General features: G+C 35.7%; 1 protein-coding gene and 1 long non-coding RNA gene across 3 annotated transcripts in view; both read left to right on the top strand.

Annotated features, from left to right (window-relative positions):
* NLK (nemo like kinase) overlaps positions 1–21,220 on the top strand; it is a 123,166-nt gene that overhangs the window by 4,860 nt on the left and 97,086 nt on the right. The window lies entirely within an intron of this gene.
* LOC123651142 lies at positions 604–3,359 on the top strand. Its single transcript, XR_006739641.1, has 2 exons — positions 604–1,409; positions 1,648–3,359. It is a non-coding gene; the product is annotated as an uncharacterized LOC123651142 (long non-coding RNA).

Raw genomic sequence — 21,220 nt, 5'->3', positions numbered from 1 at the left:
GGAATTTAACTGCTATGTGACCTAAGATTGTTAAAATCAGAGATCTGAACACCAAACTAGAGTGAAGTGCACTCATATTCGGAAAGCCAAGCTAAAAATATTGATAAGGTGTTATACTTTTCAACTATAACTGAACCAGAATTTTCCTTTAGAAAGGATCCAATAAAAACAACTTTTTAAAAATGAATACAATGTAAAATAAAATATTCTCCCAATGATATATCATTTGATTCATAGCACCATACACCTACTTGGATATTATAAGATTCAAATATATTTAATGCATTTTTCAAGTATTTTTCTTCTGACATGGCATATCTGCTTTCATGATATTTTTTTTCTGGACATGCACCCAGTTGGTACTAAGTGGTGGCTAAAAATGCTGCATGCAATATTTTTTTCCCATTTCTTAATCAAGGGCACTTTCTTCATTGATTCTAGAGACAGAAAGGAAGGGAGAGGAGGAAGAGAGAGAGAGAAAGAGAGGGGGAGGGAGAGGGAAAGAGAGAAAGAGAGGGAGAGAGAGGGAGAGGGAGAAAGAGAGGGAGAGACAGAGATTGAGAGGGAGAGGGAGAGGGAGGAAGGGGGGAGAGAGAGAGAGAGAGAGAGAGAGAGAGAGAGAGAGAGAGAGAGAGAGGTCAATGTGAGAGTGGAACATTGATCATTTGCCTCCTGTATGTGCCCTGGCCAGAGGTTGAACCCCCAGCCTGGGTATATTTCCTGACCAGTGACCCTTGGGGTCACGGGATGGCGCTGAGCAACACCAGCCAGGGAGACTGTTGTATGTAATTTTGAGGGATATTGTTCCTCCATGTAGACAAGGAGAGATTTTTTACAGAAGTGATGTAGCATTTTACCATTCAGATTTATCACTGAATAGTTTAGTCTGCCAGGCTTGATTCTCTTTCTGCTAAATTTAACTAGTGGAATAACTTACCAGTATTGGACGGTCGTGTAAAAGTAATGAATTACCTATTAGCTTGCTGGTTAAGATGGTGCTTTGACAGTTCAGTTGAGGTTTCATTAACAACTGTCTGCTGTGCTTTCTCTCTAAGTCAGGGTCCCAGTTTACCTGGCAATATGATCATGGGGTAGCATGAGATACATTCATTGCCTATGATAGAATATTGCTCATGGGTTATCAAAGCATCATATATAATTTGACCTTTATCAGATGCCAAGGCTTCCATATACTAGTATATGGTCATTTTCATAATGTAATGCAAAACCTAAACACAAAACAGTGCACAAAAAGAAACCTGAGCCTGTGGGTGAGGCTGTCTGAATTGAATACCTTTTTGTCTGTAGTTCATTGTTGCCAGAAGAAAGTATGTTGTGCATAGAGAGATATGACAACTCTGGGACAAAGAGTATTACAGTTTACAGTATAGATTTCAGGGTCTTATGAGGTGTATACTTTTTTTTAAAAAATATATTTTATTGATTTTGTACAGAGAGGAAGGGAGATAGATAGATAGAGAGTTAGAAACATCGATGAGAGAGAGTCATCGATCAGCTGCCTCTTGCACACCCCCTACTGGGGATATGCCCGCAACCAAGGTACATACCCTTGACCAGAATCGAACCTGGGACCCTTCAGTCCCCAAGCCAACGCTCTATCCATTGAGCCAAACCGGTTTCGGCGAGGTGTATACTTTTGACAGTTGGAGGAAGTTAACTACATGAGGGAGGTTTGAGAACTGCTAAATCCAGGCAGTTTTATTATTGGCAGCCTGAACTATTAGAGATTGAACTAATGGCACATATTGCCATTTTGATAAAAGTGAGTCTGGGAAAAGTTGTTGTTTTGTTTTTTTACTTATCTGGTTAATTGAAAGCTGGAATTCATTTGGTCTGGTGCCTTTGTACTCCAAGTAAAGTTGGAGAACTTTGAATTTTATTCTCATACCTTTTGCGGGTTGCTGTTATTTAAGTCTTTCAAAACTTAAGCATCACTGTATTTATGTTTAGTTACTAGCTATGTGATATTGATAAATTATTTAATCTCTCTCTTGCTCATCCACAGAGTGAGGATAAAAATAGCATCTATCTCATAGGATTAAATGAGGCAATCCTTGTAAACCAATGAATACATTGTCTACCATACAGTAAGCACTCAAAAAATAATAGCTTTTTAAAGTGATAAATATTGTTGATAGAAATCAAACTGTTATATTAATGTGCATATAAGAGGTTTCATATATGGTCAGATTTACCAGGTGAAATCAACATGCAGGCTATTTTTGAAGGCATGACTTTAAATATCATAGTGTCCACTTAGTTGTGCTATATGCTAACAAATACATAAAAATGTACATACTTGGTAGTATTCTAGTCATATTATCTCACTGTTTTATTGTAGAAAGTATTATTACTTTATATCCTGGGAAGGAAATAAATATTTTCTTTTCAGAATATAACATGAAGAACATCCTTAGCATCATCAAAGTTCAACTTTACTGGAAATTCATTTTACTTGTGTTTGGAAGAAAAAGCATGAATTGCTAAATAAAATTCCAAGGTGGGGAAATACGTGTGATTTAATGAAAAATTATTCAGTGTAAATCCTTATGCAATGCAAAGATGGTTTAGCTTGCTCATCTTGTGAAATTTAGAGGCATCATTTTTTTTCCCCCTGATGTTTTCTGTGCTCCTCTTACTCCTCAAATAGCAAACTGTAATTTGGAAAAATGGGAAATGCTTTTGGAATAAGTTTGGGGGGAAACCCTGGAATTAGTTGCATCAGAAAGATGTAAGCTAAAGTATAGTAAAGTGTATTTTACTATTAACTTTGTTTTACAGGTTAAGAGTCTGTAGTATTGAAGTTTCTCCATTAGCCAAGATTAACAGCCACAGCTGGATTCTTGGGGTGTGGGGACAGGGAGGGTCTGCTTTGTGAAAAGAGCTTTGAAGAAGCAGAGTCTGCACCATAAAAGGAAATGGTTGCTCTTCTAGACATAACAAAGCATTTGTGTGAAACTAGAAATGTGGAAATCTATATTGTTAATTTTAACTACAAAAAGTGTACTTTTAGAAACTGCAGGTTCCTGGTCATAAAGTAAAGAAAGCAAAGAGAGTGAGAGAATAAAAGTAACAAAATCTGATACTGAGTTGGTTTCTTGGTGATAGAAACTCCATAGCCTGTAACATTGGAAGTTGTTTTGTACTTAGGATGTACTTTTAGAAATTAGGTTCATGGTCATAAAGTAGAGAAAGCAGAATTAGAGAATAAATAAAAGTAACACAATCTGATGATACTGAGATGATTTTTTGATGATGAAAACTCCATAGCCTGTGATATTGGAAGTCATTTTCTACCTACTAGTAGGCTCTTGATAAGATTATCCAAATTATTTTAGGGGGGGGGAACAAAAGAAACTTGTTTTATTCTTGGGGAGACGTTTTATGTTATACTATTGAATATCAACTTAGAAGAAAAGAGACAAATATTTTTATTTTAAAAAGACATTTCAGAAAGAATTTCCTCTTCAAGCTAAAACAATAGCCCTCAAAATTACATGCAACTTTTTAAGCTATCAATTAGTAACACTGGTGTATGTCCTGGGAAAAAAATAAAAAATGAGGGCAGATAGAGTTCTCTTTCATATGCTATGCTAGAAGAAGAATATATGTAAAATGCATTAATATATGTTTAAATCTAAGTTTTGAGAGTTTATCCTCAAAACAGACAACTGTAGAAATCATGTTCCTTGATATAAAAGACCATTCTCTAATAGAGTACTGAAATATTTCATTATATTCATAACTTGAAGCATTATATTTTAGAATTGTGTGGCTATTCTTGGTGGTTTTTACTATTTTGTTGATGTCTTAGTAGTTCAAGAATCTGCTGTTTATATACTTTATGTTTCCTTAATATGCTGATTTGACTTCTTTAATGGAAATTGCCGAGACCTAAGAAACCTTTCTGCCGAAACCGGTTTGGCTCAATAGATAGAGCATCAGTCTGAGGACTGAAAGGTCCCAGGTTCAATTCCAGTCAGGGGCATGTACATTGGTTGCGGGCACATCCCCTGTAGAGGGTGTGCAGGAGGCAGCTGGTCGATGTTTATCACTCATCGATGTTTCTAGCTCTCTGTCCTTCTCCCTTCTTCTCTGTGGAAAATTAATAAAATATATTTTAAAAAAAGAAACCTTTCCATTTGTTATCCAACCAAACAGAAAGAAGCCATGGGGTAGAAGCTCTTTCATATTAAGATTATATTTGAGTTTTACTTATAATTGCTTGTACATTTAGAGTACTTCAGTGAATTGTTTGTTGATTGTGTCTTCTAAGGTAGATCAACAATGATTTCCTAAATAATATAATATAGCTTGTCAGTTTGATCCTGTTGTTGCTTGGGGGTAACATAGAGAATGCCTGAGGCAACAGTTGTAATAGTGTCAATGAGCATGTGACATGTCATCATAGACCTAGTCTGTGGTTCTAAGGTACCCTAGTCGAGAGACATCAGAAAAAATTCTGGCATTCTGGCATTATGAAAAGATGACTTCTAAGGAAACTATATTGAGTTGAGTTCTAACAGTTCATTGTAATGGAGTGAGTAGAGGGATGTCTGCTATTGATCATGGTTGGTGCTCTTTACCTAAACCCAGTTTCATTATCTGTGCTCTTAATTAGTTTGGCTAATTGAATCATATCCGCTGTAAGACAAAAGATTTGACACTGTTGAAATTCACTAGTCAGTGTATTTTTATTGTCAACCTGCTATGGACCAGTACAATTGTAGGCACTAATGAGGATATTTACTTCTATATAGAATTTTGCAAATCTCTAGCAATCTTCTCTGTTGTCTTATGTTTTTGGTATTGGGATATATATGTTTAGTTTTGAAGTTGCCCTAAAGGAGCTTACAATAAAGTAAGCAGTAGGAAAAATAATACATCCCTGCTTTCAGGGGATCTAGAAGGAGAGTTGAAATTCAACTTGAAGCCATTAAATAAAAACTTAAAGATATATGTTATTTTCACTTGTTCTTACAATACTCATTTATTATGTGTTGACTATTCCCCAAGCTGGATGATAGAGATTTAAAGGAGATTATACATTTGGGGAGAAAGATTTGTAAATGGAGAATTATAATTCATTGCCATTATTGCAACAAAAGAGATATTCCCTGGATATTATGGGAACAAAGAGGAGGGATTTCTGTGGGAGGTATGGATGCTTCTTAGAAGCGGTAATAACCTCAAATGAATTTTAAGAATAAGGGAATCAAATAATGGGCAGGGCATTCTTGGTGGAGTTGCTGAAATACAGAGTGTGTTGCAGGAGTGATAGAAGATAAGGGCAGAGATGCAAGCTAGGGCTAGATTCTGAGGAGGTTGGAGTGTGCTGCTGAGGAGCTGCGATGCTCTTGGTATTTGGGAGACGAGTCTATTTTACGCTTTTTATGAATTAAGCACATACATATATACCAGCACTACAAAAACTAATATATAGCATATCTATACTATTAAAATTTCATGGGAGAATGATTAAAGGGAAAATGTTTAAAAATGCTCCTTGGGTGAGGGTTGAGGGAAGAAGAAAAAAAATGCTCCTTGGTTAGGGAATGATAATGAAAAAAATGTGAAACTGGGAATGATAACCTGTGAAAGTTTTTGAATAGGAGAATAAGTGGTTCAAATTGATTTTTTAAAAAGATATTTAAATATAATAATAGATGGAGCTTTAGGGAATGTACTCAGTTGTAAATGGAAGAAACTTTTGGAGGCAAAAATTAAAGGATGGGCAGATAGGAAAATGTGTTCACAGTGATTGACAGAAGACAGTTATGAAGATGGGAGTGATTTTTGGTGCAAATAAAGAAGCCAGAAAATGAAGGTGGAGAAAAGGCCATTGAATTTAGCAAATAGATCATTGATGGCCAAATCCCAAGTTTTTAAAAAAATATTTTTTTGTTGATTTCAGAGAGGAAGAGAGAGATAGAAACATCCATGTTGAGAGAGAACCATTGATTGGCTGCCTCCTGCATGCCCCACACTGGGGACCAAGTCTGCAACCGAGGCATGTGCCCTGATCAGAATGGAACCTTGACCTTTTGTTTCATAGGTGGTTGCTCAACCACTGAACCACACTGGCTGGGCCAAATCCCAAGTTTTTATTTCTAGTTTAATAAACCAGAGAACTTGGTGTTTATCATGTTCAAGTTGCCATTTCCTTGGAAATAATTTTTTTTTTTTTTTTTTTTTTTAATGACAGGGTAATAAAATACTAACCTGAACTTGTTAGGAGACTTGGTTTTGGTCCCTGCCTTATTGCCAACAACCCCATGACCTTGATAAAGTTATTTAAAATTTTTGAGTCTTGGTTTCCTCGTTTATAAAATCCGGTGTTTCCTAAATTTCTATAATAAAAATGCATTAATATTTGTAAAGCATTGTGGCATTATTTGTGGGCAAATAGAGTGACCACAAGACAACTTCAAGACTACCAATGTTGAATACCTTCTGAAGTTATTTAAAGGAACAAAGAGATAAATGTAACCCCGTTCCCAGTGCGACCAGCACAGTTCTAGAGTCTCTTTGGCCTTTGTTGGGTTGTGTACTCATTTCTGAACCAATTACTGTCGCTGGAGATAAGATTACTATTGGAGCAGTCAGGTTCACTCCTGGACCTGGAGATAGAGTACATTATAAGTGGCAGGGATGAATTCCAGCAATGGATGTTGGGAAGATGGTCATTACCTGACCAAGAACACATTCATCTAACTTATGTCAGACTCAGAAGAACCTGATCAGGTGCATTTACAAAGCAAAGTGTAAGGCATATTCTCTGTGGAGAATTTTGTCTTGTTTGTCCTGAATTATTTGGAGTATTTACCTTTTCTTTTCTAAAGACTCATTTTCTTAAAGTAGTAGAGGGTAAAATTGGTATCTGATCCTTGCCATGTTTGCTTTCCTCTCCAGGTAGATCAGATATCCTCCATTGATTTCTTTTCTTTCCTCTCTCAGTGTTGTGGTTTTGTTATCTAGATGAAGTTCTCAGTCTTGTTTTCAGTTTAAGTAGTATAGAGCTCAGTAGTGTCAGACAGCAAACTCTTTACAGGGGGAGTGGACACACAGAAACTTTTTGTTTATCTGTTCCTTGACCTAAAATTCTTTCTCTGAGCCACAAAGAAAAGGTGAAGAGAGACATTTGAACAAAAAAGATAAAATTAGTCATTTGACCCAGATTGCAGCTTTTTTCCTGTCTGTGTGGATGAAAACCATCCCAATTTACATAAGCAGGTGATTTTTCTTACATGCTAATTTTCTTAACGTACCATGGCAGAGAGCTGCAGATTTGCAAATTGTGTAAATTGAAATAAACCAGGTGACTTTATTTCACATTATTATCTTACCGGGACTCAAGTACCCAAAGGGTGCAATTATCGGGTGATTGTCTCATTGCACATTTTAAGTTAACAGGCAGCCTAGTGCAAAGTTTTAACTCCCACCTTCTTCCTCATTTCCTTGTCTTTTAAATTTTTTAAAAAAAAGGAAAATATTGATTTCTATATTTACTTCAGTAGGCTAGAAATTTAGTAATGCAGATGTGGGGAAATTTGAGCTTTATTAAAAGTAATCCAGAATCCATAAAAGTTGGCAAATAATGTGGATACTGTGCAGAAAAAGGAAAATAATGCATACTTGGCTTGAGTTTGAATTGCCTAAGAATTCAGTGAGGACCTTCAGCCATATTTAATTGGTTTGCTTCCTCTGTGTTCCTTTTCTCAGGTTCTGCATGGTATAGTAATTGGGTTATTATAAAGTTAACTGATGTGTCCTAAAGCCAGTGTTCAGAATTAATATTGATGCATATTCTTTTAAATACCGGTGTGACTTAGTGATTGAACACGGACCTCTGATCCTGGTGAGGGCACAAGCCGGGGTGGGCTGGATCCCTGTGGTGGATGTACAGGGGGCAGCCAATCAGTGGTTCTCTCTCATCATTGATGTTTCTATCTCTCCCCCTCCCTTCCTCTTTGAAATCAATAAGAATATATATTTTAAAAAGAAATTATCTTTTAAAATAAATACCAAATAAATTAATTGCAACATAGCTTAAAATATCATTTCAATAAAATAGAAATTTTAGAAAGGTACAACAGTTGGTTTTTAGTGGCCTTTTCCCAGATTCATGAATACAAATAATGTTAACCAATAAATCATTAAAACATTCCAATATTAAACAGTAATTAATGCTATTTAGTTTCTTAGGTTATATTATTTATCTATTGGTATATATGGAGATTAAATTATGCCCCCTATAGCTTTGAGGTAATGACTTAGAAATGAATGGTAAATTTTAAAAGTGTGGCCAGTTTTTTTAACCTAGTATTTATTTTTAGTTTCAAGAAAAGTAGTTTAGAAGAACTTTGAGGGCAAAAAGTAATTCAAGAATGACCTGAGGAAGATGGCATTTTAAGTTCAAAAGACAGTATGTTTTAGTAGATTAGAGCCTGTATTCTGATAACAGATTGCCTGGATTTAAATCTTGCTTCTGACACTTATTAGCTATTGTAGGCTAATTATTTAATCTGTCTGTCTCATAGAGATAGTAATAGTATATCTGTCTCCTAGGGTTGCTGTGAGGATTAAATGAATCAATACATTATATGTAAAGTCTTAGAACTATACCTGGCACTATGTTATAGTAGGCTATCAAAATTATTATTACCAGTTTCATAGAGGTAAAAAAATATAGTGCCTCCTTAAAAGCTTACTAATATAGGGCAAATAAACAACAGCTTTGTATGACAGGTATCAGGTATGTGACTGTGTCCAAGATTTTTTTTTTCCTTCTGATTAACGCAACTGTCTTTGAAAAGTTCATTCAAATTCTAGGATGCTTTCCTAATGTAAAATTTCCTTTAGAATATTAAAGGAGAGTTTTTTTCCTCTTTAACTTCCTCCTCCCATTTCATTATCAAACTAATAATATGTTTAGTGTAGGAAACTTGAAAAATACAGAAAAGCTGTTTGCCGTTTGTATTCTACAACTCAGCCACTGATAATATTTGCTGTATTTTCTTCCAATATTTTTTACCTGCAATCTGGGTGTGTGTGTGTGTGTGTGTGTAATATTAGAGTTGTGATCATGATTATATTGTACATACACAGTTTAGTATCCTATGTGTTTCACTAAAATGACAAAGATGGATTTTGGCCCTTCCCCCCAACCCCCTAGGGCTATTTTTTCATTTTCACAAGCCTAGATCTTTATCTGAAAGGAATTGGAGAGTTGGAAGATACTTTAGAATGCATCTAGTATAACTGCCTCTTTTTATAAATGGGAAAATTGAGACCCAGAGGAGCTAAGAGATTTGTTCAAGGTCACACAGCTGATTAGAAGCTGAGCCAGAACCTTCGCTGTTCTGCTGCTTTACCTGTAATACCTGTCCAACTTAATGCCATTGAAAATGCAGGAAGTATTTTTATAAAAGCAAACAAAACAAAACAAAAAACAACTATAAATGAAACCAGGATCAGTGCTAGAATATTTAAATAGCAACCAACAGAGCCTTTTAAATATTCTTTTTGTGTGACAGTGACTAATGTTTCTGAGAAAAGTTTAATGTCATGAGTTACAAGGCTTTTGGTGGAAAACAACTGTCTTTTCACATTACAAATAATTGTGTTTTGCATCTGCTTTGAGGAGGATGTGCCCTTTCCCCTTTTATTTTTTGAAAAATTTTTAAACCTCAGAAAATTTGAAAGATACATGATAAATGCATAAACCATTCTTTTAGATTAACAGTTTGTGACTTTTTGCTTTATCTACTTGAGGCTACTTCTACAGCTTGCTGAAATTACTTTCGATTAAATTTAGATTTACAGTGTTAAGAAATTTATGGTCACTGCATCAACTCAGTGTTCCATGTAATAAGTTTTGTAAGCTCTCCAACTAGAGAAGGAACTGGAAGTTTTCAAGCTTGTGACTTTTGGAATGCTATTTATTCTCTTAATACTTAAAACAAAATTCAGTGTGAATCTTGAGTGTAACTAAAACATATACGATTCAAAACTAGGCTTGAAGCATAATAGAAATATTTCATTCTGCAAAGTTTCTTTTTTTTTCTTGTGGCATTTATTTCAGGTTGGGAGTTAAAGGGGCATTTTCAAAATAAGAACCTAAGATCTGTTTTCATAATTTTGTGATATTCATTATTGAGGCTAAATTTTAAGTTACTGTATGTGTTGTTGCTGTTTTAAGTAAATTAACCTAATACAGCCACATGAGCTGATGATGCAGTATTTGTGTCACCCAATTCATTGCTCTGTATTTTTCAGTACCAAATAATTCCTTTGTTAAGCTCATTTTCAGTCAATGAGCCATTGTTTCCCCCAAAGGGTAATGATTATTTCTATACATAGCACAAATCCCTAAGAAATAGATTTTAAAGTCTAAAATATCATTGTTTGGAAGTGGGTGAAATTGTCACTCTGTATATCAAACCACAATTGTATGTGTGAAAAGGGAAGCTGCTATATTTGCTCCCTAGCCTACAATATGAGATGTTATGCTTATTATACATACCAACTGACAGCAGGTCTTTAAAAGTGAAGTCTTTTAGTTTATTTGGAAAAATGGCTTGTTTTATTGAGTCCGCTCAGCTATTACATTACATAGTTTAATAACCAAAATCTAGAATGGGTAGTGGAGTTCAAATTGCAATGGCTTGTGACAAGTAAGGAAATATTTAAGCAGCAGATATTGTTTACTTCACTCAGTTGGTAATCAGTATCTGCAAATAAATCACTGACTTCATAAAGTATCTCAGCAGGAAAGACATTAAAATAGGGACACTGATGTTTAACTGGTGTAGATGCTAAAAATCTAGTTACTAACACATAGGAGCTTATCTCTGTAGCTGGGCAAACTTTAAATAACAAATGTTTTTAAAATATATTTTTATTGATTTCAGAGAGGAAGGGAGAGAGAGAGAAATATCAGTGATGAGAGATCCATTCATCAGCTGTCTCCTGCATGCCCCCTACTGGGGATCAAGCCCACAACCCAGGTCCTTGACCAGAATCAAACCCGGGACCCTTCAGTCCCCAGGCCGATGCTCTATCCATTGAGCCAAACCAGCTAGGGCTAAATAACTAATTTTTATACTTTGATTTTTTCCCCCTCTTAAAGTAGATCTGTTTGACTCTTTTCCTCTCAACACAAATAAAAGCAAATGTTTATAACCACTTATGACACATTCTCTCCCCACTGAACCACTAAAAATGACGAGAGCTTTAAAGGTGTGGTCATGTCTCACTTGTGTCTCCAGAACCTAATGTGGTCCTTGATAAGAAATTACGAAGTGTTTGTTGTTGAATTGGAAGTTGCTAATGCTAAGTTTGTACGAGATAGTGATACTGTCAAAGAAGAGTACTAACCTTGGGTCTTGCCTTTATGTAGACCCCTATTTCTTCATGCAAGGGAGTAATTTTTATGAGAAAACATTTAGAGTGATATTAAGTAACTCGATGGTAGTGTTTTGTTTTTTGTTTTTTTTTTAAGAGTCAAGAGCCCTAATCTAAAAATAGTCTACAGTAACCAACTGTTCCCAAAAATAGTTCTTTATTTTGCTATTGCTTTCTATACTATACATTAAGTTAACAATGCTGTCAAACTGTTTAGAAAAAAATATATTCTTGATTCAGTCAATACTGTGATCTCATGTTAGAAAAATAGAAACTATGTCTAAAGTCTCATCAATATTAAAACATACTAAAGCACTCAGTGAGACTGGCACAGAAAACAATTACTAGGTGTACCAGTTAATAGTGCATATTTTTTTTTCAATAGATGGAGTTACACATATGATTATATGTGATTTGATATGTGTGCTGTTGTGTTGACAGCAAGCTTCAAAACTTCATATGTCAAATTTGCAGGAGGTGTTAACATCATAGATATTTTTACACTTAAAAATGTCGAATTTTGTGCCAAAAAAAGAGCATTTGTGGGAAGTTTTAATTCATTACTTTATTTTGAAAAAAAAGTTATTGTATACTTCAGGAAGCTTATGGTGAACATGCTCCATCTCAAGATACTTGTGATCGCTGGTTTAAACACTTTAAAAGTGATGATTTTGATGTGAAAGACAAAGAGCATCCAGGTTAACCAAGAAAGTTTGAAGACCAACAATTACAAGCATTATTGGATGAAGATGCGTGTCGAACTCAAAAACAACTTACAGAAAGATTAAACAATTTCCAATAATTTACAAGCAATGGTAAATATTGAAAATGGGCGCCACATCAACTGAATGAAAGACAAATGGAAAGCTGAAAAGTCATCAGTAAAGTGATGCTTCAACGGCACGAAAGAAAGTTTTTTTGCATCAGATTGTGACTGGCGATGAAAAGTGGATTTATTTTGAGAATCCCAAAGGCACAAAATCATGGGTTGACCCAGGTCAACCATCAACATCAACTGCAAGGTCAGATCGCTTCAGAAAGAAGACAGTGCTCTGTGTTTGATGAGATTAGGAAGGTGTGGTGTATTATGAACTTCTAAAACCAGGTGAAAAGAAACCATTAATACTGATCGCTACCAACAACTAATAATCCATTTAAACCACACTTTGATGTGCCAGAATGTGCCAGAAGACACAGCAAAGTATTTAATAATTTTGCTTCATGATGACACATCATCACTTCAAAACCAGTTAAAGACACATTAAAAGATCTTGTCTGGGAAGTATTAACATACCTGCCATGTTCACCAGACCTTGCTCCTTCAGATTACCACTTGTTCTGATCATTGGCACATGCACTTTCTGAGCAGCACTTACATTCAAAGAAGTGGAAAATTGGATCTCTGAATGATTTGCCTCAAAACAAGAAAAGTTCTATGTGGAAGGTATCCACAAATTACCTGAAAGGTAGGGAAAATGTATAGCTAGTGATGGACATTACTTTGAATAAAGCACTTTTTGATGTTTCTCTTGAAATTATCGTGTTTTCTTTGATTACAGAATCCTCCATTATTTTTTTTTAAAATAGGAATTGTGGGACTTTCCTTTTTTTTTTTTTTAATAAATTTTATTTATTTTTTATATTTCATTGATTTTTTACAGAGAGAAAGAGAGAGGGACAGATAGTTAGAAACATCGATGAGAGAGAATCATCGATCAGCTGCCTCTTGCACACCCCCTACTGGAGATGTGCCCGCAACCAAGGTACATGCCCTTGACCGGAATTGAACCCGGGACCTTTCAGTCCACAGGCCAACGCTCTATCCACTGAGCCAAACTGGTTTCGGCGATATATCCACCATTATTAACGGGTACACCTAGTACATTCAATTCTAAGCTCCTTCTTCTGTTCTATAAACTTAATGAATAAATGCAGACAAATATGTGCTGGAGATCCTTTTTAAAATTAATGAGGAAAGAATGCCTTATTTAAGTAGTTTGCTGATATATGATTAAAATAAAAAGGCCCTAGTTTGTAGGGCTTGCCAATTTATGTAATGGCCAATTTCAGGCTACCAACATCATCAAATCACTAAATTCTGAATTGCAAAAAGAAACACAGTAGCTCACCATTATAAAGTATTTTCACCATTCATGTAAAGTAGACATTAACCCTGAGGTTATAAATCTTAATAAAATAGTTAGGAAGTGGCAATTTTAAAAAAATTTATCTTTACTATTGAAAGTACACTAGACATTTGTACACTGGAAAGGCTCCCTCAGCCCAACCTGTGCCCTCCCACAGTCTAGGACCCCTCAGAGGATGTCCGCCTGCCAGCTGCTTAGGGGAGTGGGCCTAAGCCAGCAGGCAGATATCCCCCGAAGGATCTTTAGTGCTGCTGTAGAGGTGGGAGAGGCTCCCACCACCACAGCTGCGATTGCCAGCCATGAGCCTGGTTTCTGAGAGCACACTGACCACCAGGGGGCAGCTCCTGCATTGAGCGTCTGCCCTCTGGTGGTCAATGGGCATCATAGAGACTGGTCATTCCGCCATTAGGTTAATGTGCATATTAGCCTTTTGTTATATAGGATTATAGATGTCCTTTTTCCCCCCCAGGGAAATAATTTTTGAGTATTTATTATTTTTTGTTTTAAATATTATTTATTTCATTGTAATATGTAATTTAATTTTTAATAATGGCTGTATTTCACAGTCAGCTTTCATAATTCCAGAAAATAGAATAGTCTGACCCAGTTGGTGTGTCTCAGTGGGTGATAGTAAACCCATTCACCAAGAGGTTACTAGTTCAATTCCCAGTCAGGGCACATCTCTGGAGGTGCAGCAGTCAGCTAATAGATGTTTCTCTCTCATCAATGTTTCTATCTATCTCTCTCCCTTCCTCTCTCTCTAAAAATCAATAAAAACTTAAAAACTTTTTTTTTCCCCCTAAGAAAAGAAAAAAATTGTAACAGTCTCTTTGGAACCAACTCCAGCAAATACATCAATGGGATATTTAGCTAGTGGTAGGGAGAGATCATGTTCATCTACAGAAATGAAGTCAAACAGAAAATACAAAAAACTGGGGGGAAATATCGTCAATGTATATGAAAGACATTTAAATGTGTATTTTCTACCAAACACACATCTTAAATTTCTATGCAGGCAAACCTGATGTTCTTAATTTGAAGTCAGGACAATAAATCTTCCCCCCCCCCCCCCCCCCCCGATGATAATAGTTATCTATATGTTCTTCTTTTCTGTTTTGTTTTGTTTTTACGTTTAAATCTTTAAAACACTTGGACTTCATTTCTGTACATGATGAACATGATCTAACTTTGTCTCTCCCCACCACTAGCTAAATATCCCAACAAAGATACAAAATAAACCAATGGTGTGCTTGCTTGAGTTGCCCATTAAAAACAAATTGTTGATGTGAGACACGTTGATTTGTTGTTCCATTTATTTATGCATTTATTCTTTGATTCTTGCATGTGCCCTGACTGGAGATTGAACCTGCAACCTTCGAATGTCAGGACAGCACTCTAACCAACTTAGCTACTTGGCCAAGGCTTTTGACTATTTTTAAATTTGGTTGTCTTTTTTGTTGTTGTCTTTTTAAAAAAAATATATTTTATTGATTTTTTACAGAGAGGAAGGGAGAGAGAGAGAGAACTAGAAACGTCGATGAGAGAGAAACATCGACCAGCTGCCTCTTGCACACCCCCTACTGGGGATGTGCCCGCAACCAACGTACATGCCCCTGACCAGAATCGAACCTGGGACCTTTCAGTCCGCAGGTCGACACTCTACCACTGAGCCAAACCAGTTTCGGCTGTTTTTCAGTCTTTTATGTATTCTATATACCAGTCCCCTATCAGGTATATAATTTGCAAATATATTTTCCCATTCTCTGACTTGTTCTTTTACTTTTTAAAACGATAAATATATTTTATTGTTTTTTTACAGAGAGGAAGGGTGAGGGATAGAGAGCTAGAAACATTGATGAAAGAGAAACATCAACCAGCTGCCTCCTGAACACCCCCTACTGGGATGAGCCCACAACCAATGTACATGCCCTTGACCAGAATCGAACCTGGGACCATTCAGTCCGCAGGCCGACGCTCTATCCACTGAGCCAATCCAGTTTCAACTGTTTTTTCACTTTCTTGATGGTGTCTTTCGAGGCCTAAAAGATTTTTATTTTGATAAAGTTCAATTTGTCTGTTTGGTTTTTTGTTGCTTGTGCTTCTAGGACCATGAAGGTTAATATCAATATTTCCTTCTAAGAGTTTTATCAGTTTAGCTCCTCTATGATGCATTTTGAATTAATTTCTTTGCATTTGGATATTTAGTTGTCCCATCACAATTTGTTAAAAAAACAAAAAACAAAAAAAACTACTATTATCTCCCACTTTTTTGTGTGTGTGTGTATATATGTGTGTTTTTCAGGGTTCTCCCCCCCCCCCCCATTTTTTTAATTAAGGTATTACATGTGTACATATCTTCCCATATTATCTTCCACTTGAATGGCCTTGGCACTTGTTGAAAATTAATTGATTGTAAATGTAAAAGTTTATTTCTGAATTCTCTATTCTATTCCATTGATTTACATATCTCTCCTTATGTCTATACCACGGAGGGAGGGAGGGAGGGAGGAAAATATTATTGATCAGGTGCTCCTGCATCCGCCGACTGGGGATCGAGCCTGCAATCCAAGCATTTGCCCTCACCAGGAATCCAACCTCCTGGTTCATAGGTCCATGCTCAACCACTGAGCCATGCTGGTCAGGCCAGGGCATTCCCTTTAAATTTCTCTACTAAGTTTTTATGGTGTTTATGATAGTTTCAAAGATATTTGTACAAGTTTCACCACTTTGTTTACCTTGACAAATAAAAGTAATTCTTTTCTATTAAAAACAAACAAACAAATTTTCTCTTACTTAAACTTTAATAAGTCTGTGGGGGTTTTTTTAGTTTAAGTTTGGGGAATTTTGTTATAGGGAATACTCAGATTTCAATACTTAACACCTCCTATAATTTAAAAGCTGCATCCTCACATAATTAATTCTTAGCAAAATGCTATGGAGCCATGGTCTATAAGAGACAGTAGACGCTAAATAACCTTAGGAACAGTTAGTTTTACAGAGACTTCGCCAGTGATTCAAATTGAGAGTTGAAGATTAAAGTATTAGGTCTAGTAATAATTAATGTCGTTTTCTAATACTTTTTAAATCGAATTTATTTAAACAATACAACAAAATTTAATCAACAATATAGTTGCCGTTGTTTTCTACTACTTGTGCCCAACGCTCAGGAAGCATTTTAATCCCTCTGTTGTAAAATTCTTGTGATTTTGATGCAAAAAAATCGGTCAATGCATTTTTGAGGCATTCTTCATTATTAAATTTTTTTCCAAGAAGAAAGTTTTGCAAAGAATGAAACAAATGGTAATCGGAAGGGGCAATATCAGGAGAATATGCAGGTTGAGGGAGAACTTCCCATTCCAACTGGCGCAGTTTTTCAGCAGTGATTCTTGCAGTATGAGGTCGTGCGTTATCGTGGTGAAGAATTACGCCCTTCCGATTAATCGGCGCGGGTTCTTTTTCTCTTAAAGCTTGGGCTAACCTTTCCAGTTGGGCACTATACACTGCACTTGTAATGGTTTGGTTAGATGGTAAAAGTTCATAATGAAGAATTCCTTTAAAATTCCACCAAACACACAACATCACTTTTTTCGCATGCAAGTCAGGTTTTGGCGTGGGCTGCGGAGCCTCATTTTTGTCCAACCATTGAGGCCGCCTTTTCAAATTAACATACAGCACCCATTTTTCATCTCTGGTAACAATTTGCTCTAAAAACGGCAAACGGTTTTGACGAGAGAGGAGCGAACTGCAAATTGTGACTCTTTGATTACGGTTGTTGTCGGTCAACTCATGAGGAACCCATTTTCCAAACTTTTGGACTTTGCCAAGTGCACGCAATTGATTGGAAATTGTTTTCTGTGAATAATTTAAAGTTGTCGCAAGCTCTTGTTGGGTAATTTGAGGATTTTGCACCAAAAGAGCTTGAAGAGCTTCTTGATCAAAATTGCACACACGGCCTCGACCACTCTTGTCATCTAACGAAAAATTTCCCTCGCGAAATTTCTCAAACCAACGCTGGCATTTTCTGGCGCTAACTGCATCTTGACCAAGAGCACTACAGATGTTTTTTGCAGCCTCACTTGCTTTTCTTCCTAATTGGAACTCGTAAAGCATGCAGTGCCGAATATGCTCTTCATCCGCCATCTTCTTAGCCCTAGTTTTGCAACAAAAACCAAACCAAACACAAACTTTTTCAAGCAAAACTTGTTAATTGCACTTCACACGTTCTGTAGATACCATGTGTTTGAAGGTTATGTCAATACAAGTCAACGCCAAGCAAGATTTTAAACGAATGTTTAAAAACGACATTAATTATTACTAGACCTGATACTAGGTTTTACCATTTGCAGGTGCAGTGTTTTACCATTCTGTGATTCTATGAAGTGCTTTTAAAAGGAGAACATAATGTTATAATTAGAAGGAAATTGAAAAAAGACATTTGTAAAAAATGATTTTGAATGATACCAGAGATGATTTTTCTGTCGTCTGGGTTATGATTCAACAGTGCTAGTGACGAAAGTAGCACCAGCTAATTTGTGTGATATTTCAGTATCACTTGAGTTCCTAACTTGAATTTGAGAGTTATATAAGTTATCACATGGTGGGGGAGGGGGAAACAGGACGGTGTCTGTACTTCATGGAGATGTCAAATAGGTCTATTCTTCCTCAAAACTAGAAATGAAGCTTATTTTCTTAGAAGCTTTAATTTGTGATTGCAGAGGTAGAAGAGATGCAAAGATCATTTTATCCAGTACATTGAGTTAATACTCTAATAATTAATGATTCGTTCTTTCAGTATTATTATACAAAAGGAATATATTCGATTTCTCAAATTATTATAAAATTAATTTTGTAGAAAAATAATGCCTTATAATTTAGTGGGGAAGATTTGAGAAGTGATGCCTGTTGAAATTCATAATGAAATTCATAATAGAATAGGTTACTGAAGCATGTGCACAAAAGAGAAAGAGGGAGATATATTATTGATGGGGCAGGCTATTGGCATTTTTTCTTACGATCCTGGAGTGCTGGCTCCATAGTCTTCATTTAGTGGCTTGCCCTTTAGGCCAAAAGAGTTCTGTATCTAATACTAACTTTTTGCCCATTTCATTACATTTAGTTATCTTTCACTGCATGTTAAAACCATTATTAATCTTTCTTTAACATTTACAAAATCTCTGAGGATGACTGGGGATTCTTAAAGTGAGTTTACGAATTTTTTTTTAAATCCTAACTTTTTAAAATCAAAACTTGGCACCTGACTGGTGTGGCTCATTGACTGGTTGACTGTCGACTCAGGAACCTGGAGATTGAGGTTTGTTTCCCAGTCAGGGCACATGTCCTAGTTACTGACTTGATCCCCAGAAGGGGGGGTGCAGGAGGCAGCCGATTAATGATGTTTCTCTCTCATCGATCTTTCTCTCTCTAACCCTCTCCCTTCCTCTCTCTCTAAAATCAGTAAAAACTTATTTTTAAAAATTACTAAATATTTTCTAAAAGTCAAAACTTGGAATTGTACAATGTTTTAGGTAAGCATTTTAAAATTTACTAAAATGTTAGTAAAAGACATTGTGGTGTCTGGATAATGATGAGAAGTTTAATATTAAAGCCATGTGTGTTGTATAATTAACTATGAGCTTGATACTTTTCATAAAGATTATTGATTTATGACATACTGACAACTGTTTTATCTTTAAGACAATAATCAAGTCACTCCTTTTTTTTCCTGTTTGTTGCATTTTCAGTTTGGTAACATAACTGAAACCATTTATTTCCAAATAAACATCATAGTGAGGAATAGTAATGTCTGATGATAGCATATTTCCATTATAAAACCTGCAAGAAGAAAAATAATTTAAATTGAAAATCATTTATATATCTGTACCATTTTTCCTCCCGTCTACTCATTTTCTCATTTTATTTCTCAGGGTTTGGGTTTTAAAAACAAATCATTTTATTGTATCTTTCTCATTGAACTTTGTTCTTTAAAAAGTATTTGTTAAAATACTCTCCTGAAAGGGGAGATAATTTTATGGTTTGAAAGTCATTTTATGTTTTTTCTGTATTTGTTTATATAAAAAAGTTCTTACTTTCTCCAGAGATGTTGTTTGTAGAGTCAAATATATGGAAGATTCATCCCCTCACCCTTATAAAAGTTTAATTAGACATATGGAACATATTATTCCTCTCTCTTCTGGAGTTTTAATAACAAATAGGGGGTTAGCAGAAAGGCATCATAACAAAATGAGAAACCCGGAGAAGTGCATTTAGATGTTAATAAATAATTAAATTGGATGGACCGAGAAGAGTGTTTATTTACCTGTTGAAAAACTGCAACCCTGAGAAAAGTTAACGCAAAGTGATACTTTCTGAAAACCTGACCAAAGTAACAGGTGAGTTCTTTTAAATAGTTTAAATAACTGATTTCAATTAAGTAGTTGGGTTAATGTCCAGATTAAAATGTCAGAATAATTTTCTGAACCTAAATATAGGACCCTGCACCATTTTTATTGGTAACCTGGATAATAATATAGATGGCTTTGTCAAATTTCCAAATCAATAGGAGTTAGGAAAGTTGGCTATCATGGTAGCTGACAAATATTCAGACAGAACACTATAAGAATGGTAGGCAGAAATTGACAAGCAGAAATTTAGTAGGGCTAAATGTAGAGGTCTGAATTTAGAGTCATCTTTAAGTTAGCAAACATTTATTGAAGACCTGTGTACTTGGCTTTGAGCAGTGAGGGTACAGTTGGAACAAAATTAATATAATGTTAAATAGGAGAGCAGACATTAAATCTCTTGAGATAATGTATCTAGATTCACATTCTGCTACTTGTCTGTCTGACTGTAGGCAAGTTGCTTTAGTTCTTTGTGCCTGTTTCCTCTTCTGTAAAATAGGGATTATAAGTACCTATCTCAGGTTCTTGTGAGAATTAAATGAGATAAAACATGCAAAATACATAGTACCGTTTTGACCATAGTAAACACTCAATAAATTTTAGCTGTTTTTATTGTTATCTATTATTAACACTTACCATCGTTGTTTTATGGAGGAAAACAATGATTATGGTAACTAATCTAATTTGTGAGGCTAAAAAAGCATCCCTGACCTTGAAGAAGCTAGTACTTGACTCTTTGTAAACATATTACAGTTAAGATATACATACAGCTGAAACCGGTTTGGCTCAGTGGATAGAGCGTCGGTCTGCGGACTGAAGGGTCCCAGGTTCAATTCCAGTCAAGGCATGTACATTGGTTGCGGGCACATTCCCGGTGGGGGGTGTGCAGGAGGCAGCTGGTCGATGTTTCTCTCTCATCGACGTTTCTAGCTCTCTCTCTCTCCCTTCCTCTCTGTAAAAAATCAATAATATATATATATATATCATATATATGTATATATGATATATATTGTATATGATATACATACATACAGATAGGCACAGGATGCTTACTGTGGAAAGACATAGTGAGATACCCATGCCCTCTCTCAGTTTGTAGTTTCAAGGGAATGCTTTAAAAAAAAAATTAAATTCTTTATTGTTTAAAGTATTATATTACATAGGTCTCCTTCCCCCCCCATTGATCTCTCCCAGCCCCTCCCACCCCTCAGCACATGCCTGTACTCCCCTACTGTCTGTCCATTGGTT

Source organism: Pipistrellus kuhlii, unplaced genomic scaffold, assembly GCF_014108245.1.
Source record: "Pipistrellus kuhlii isolate mPipKuh1 unplaced genomic scaffold, mPipKuh1.p scaffold_m20_p_39, whole genome shotgun sequence".
NCBI lineage: Eukaryota > Metazoa > Chordata > Mammalia > Chiroptera > Vespertilionidae > Pipistrellus > Pipistrellus kuhlii.
The sequence above is the reverse complement of the archived record's forward strand: the minus strand, read 5'-3'. Positions and strand labels throughout refer to the sequence as shown.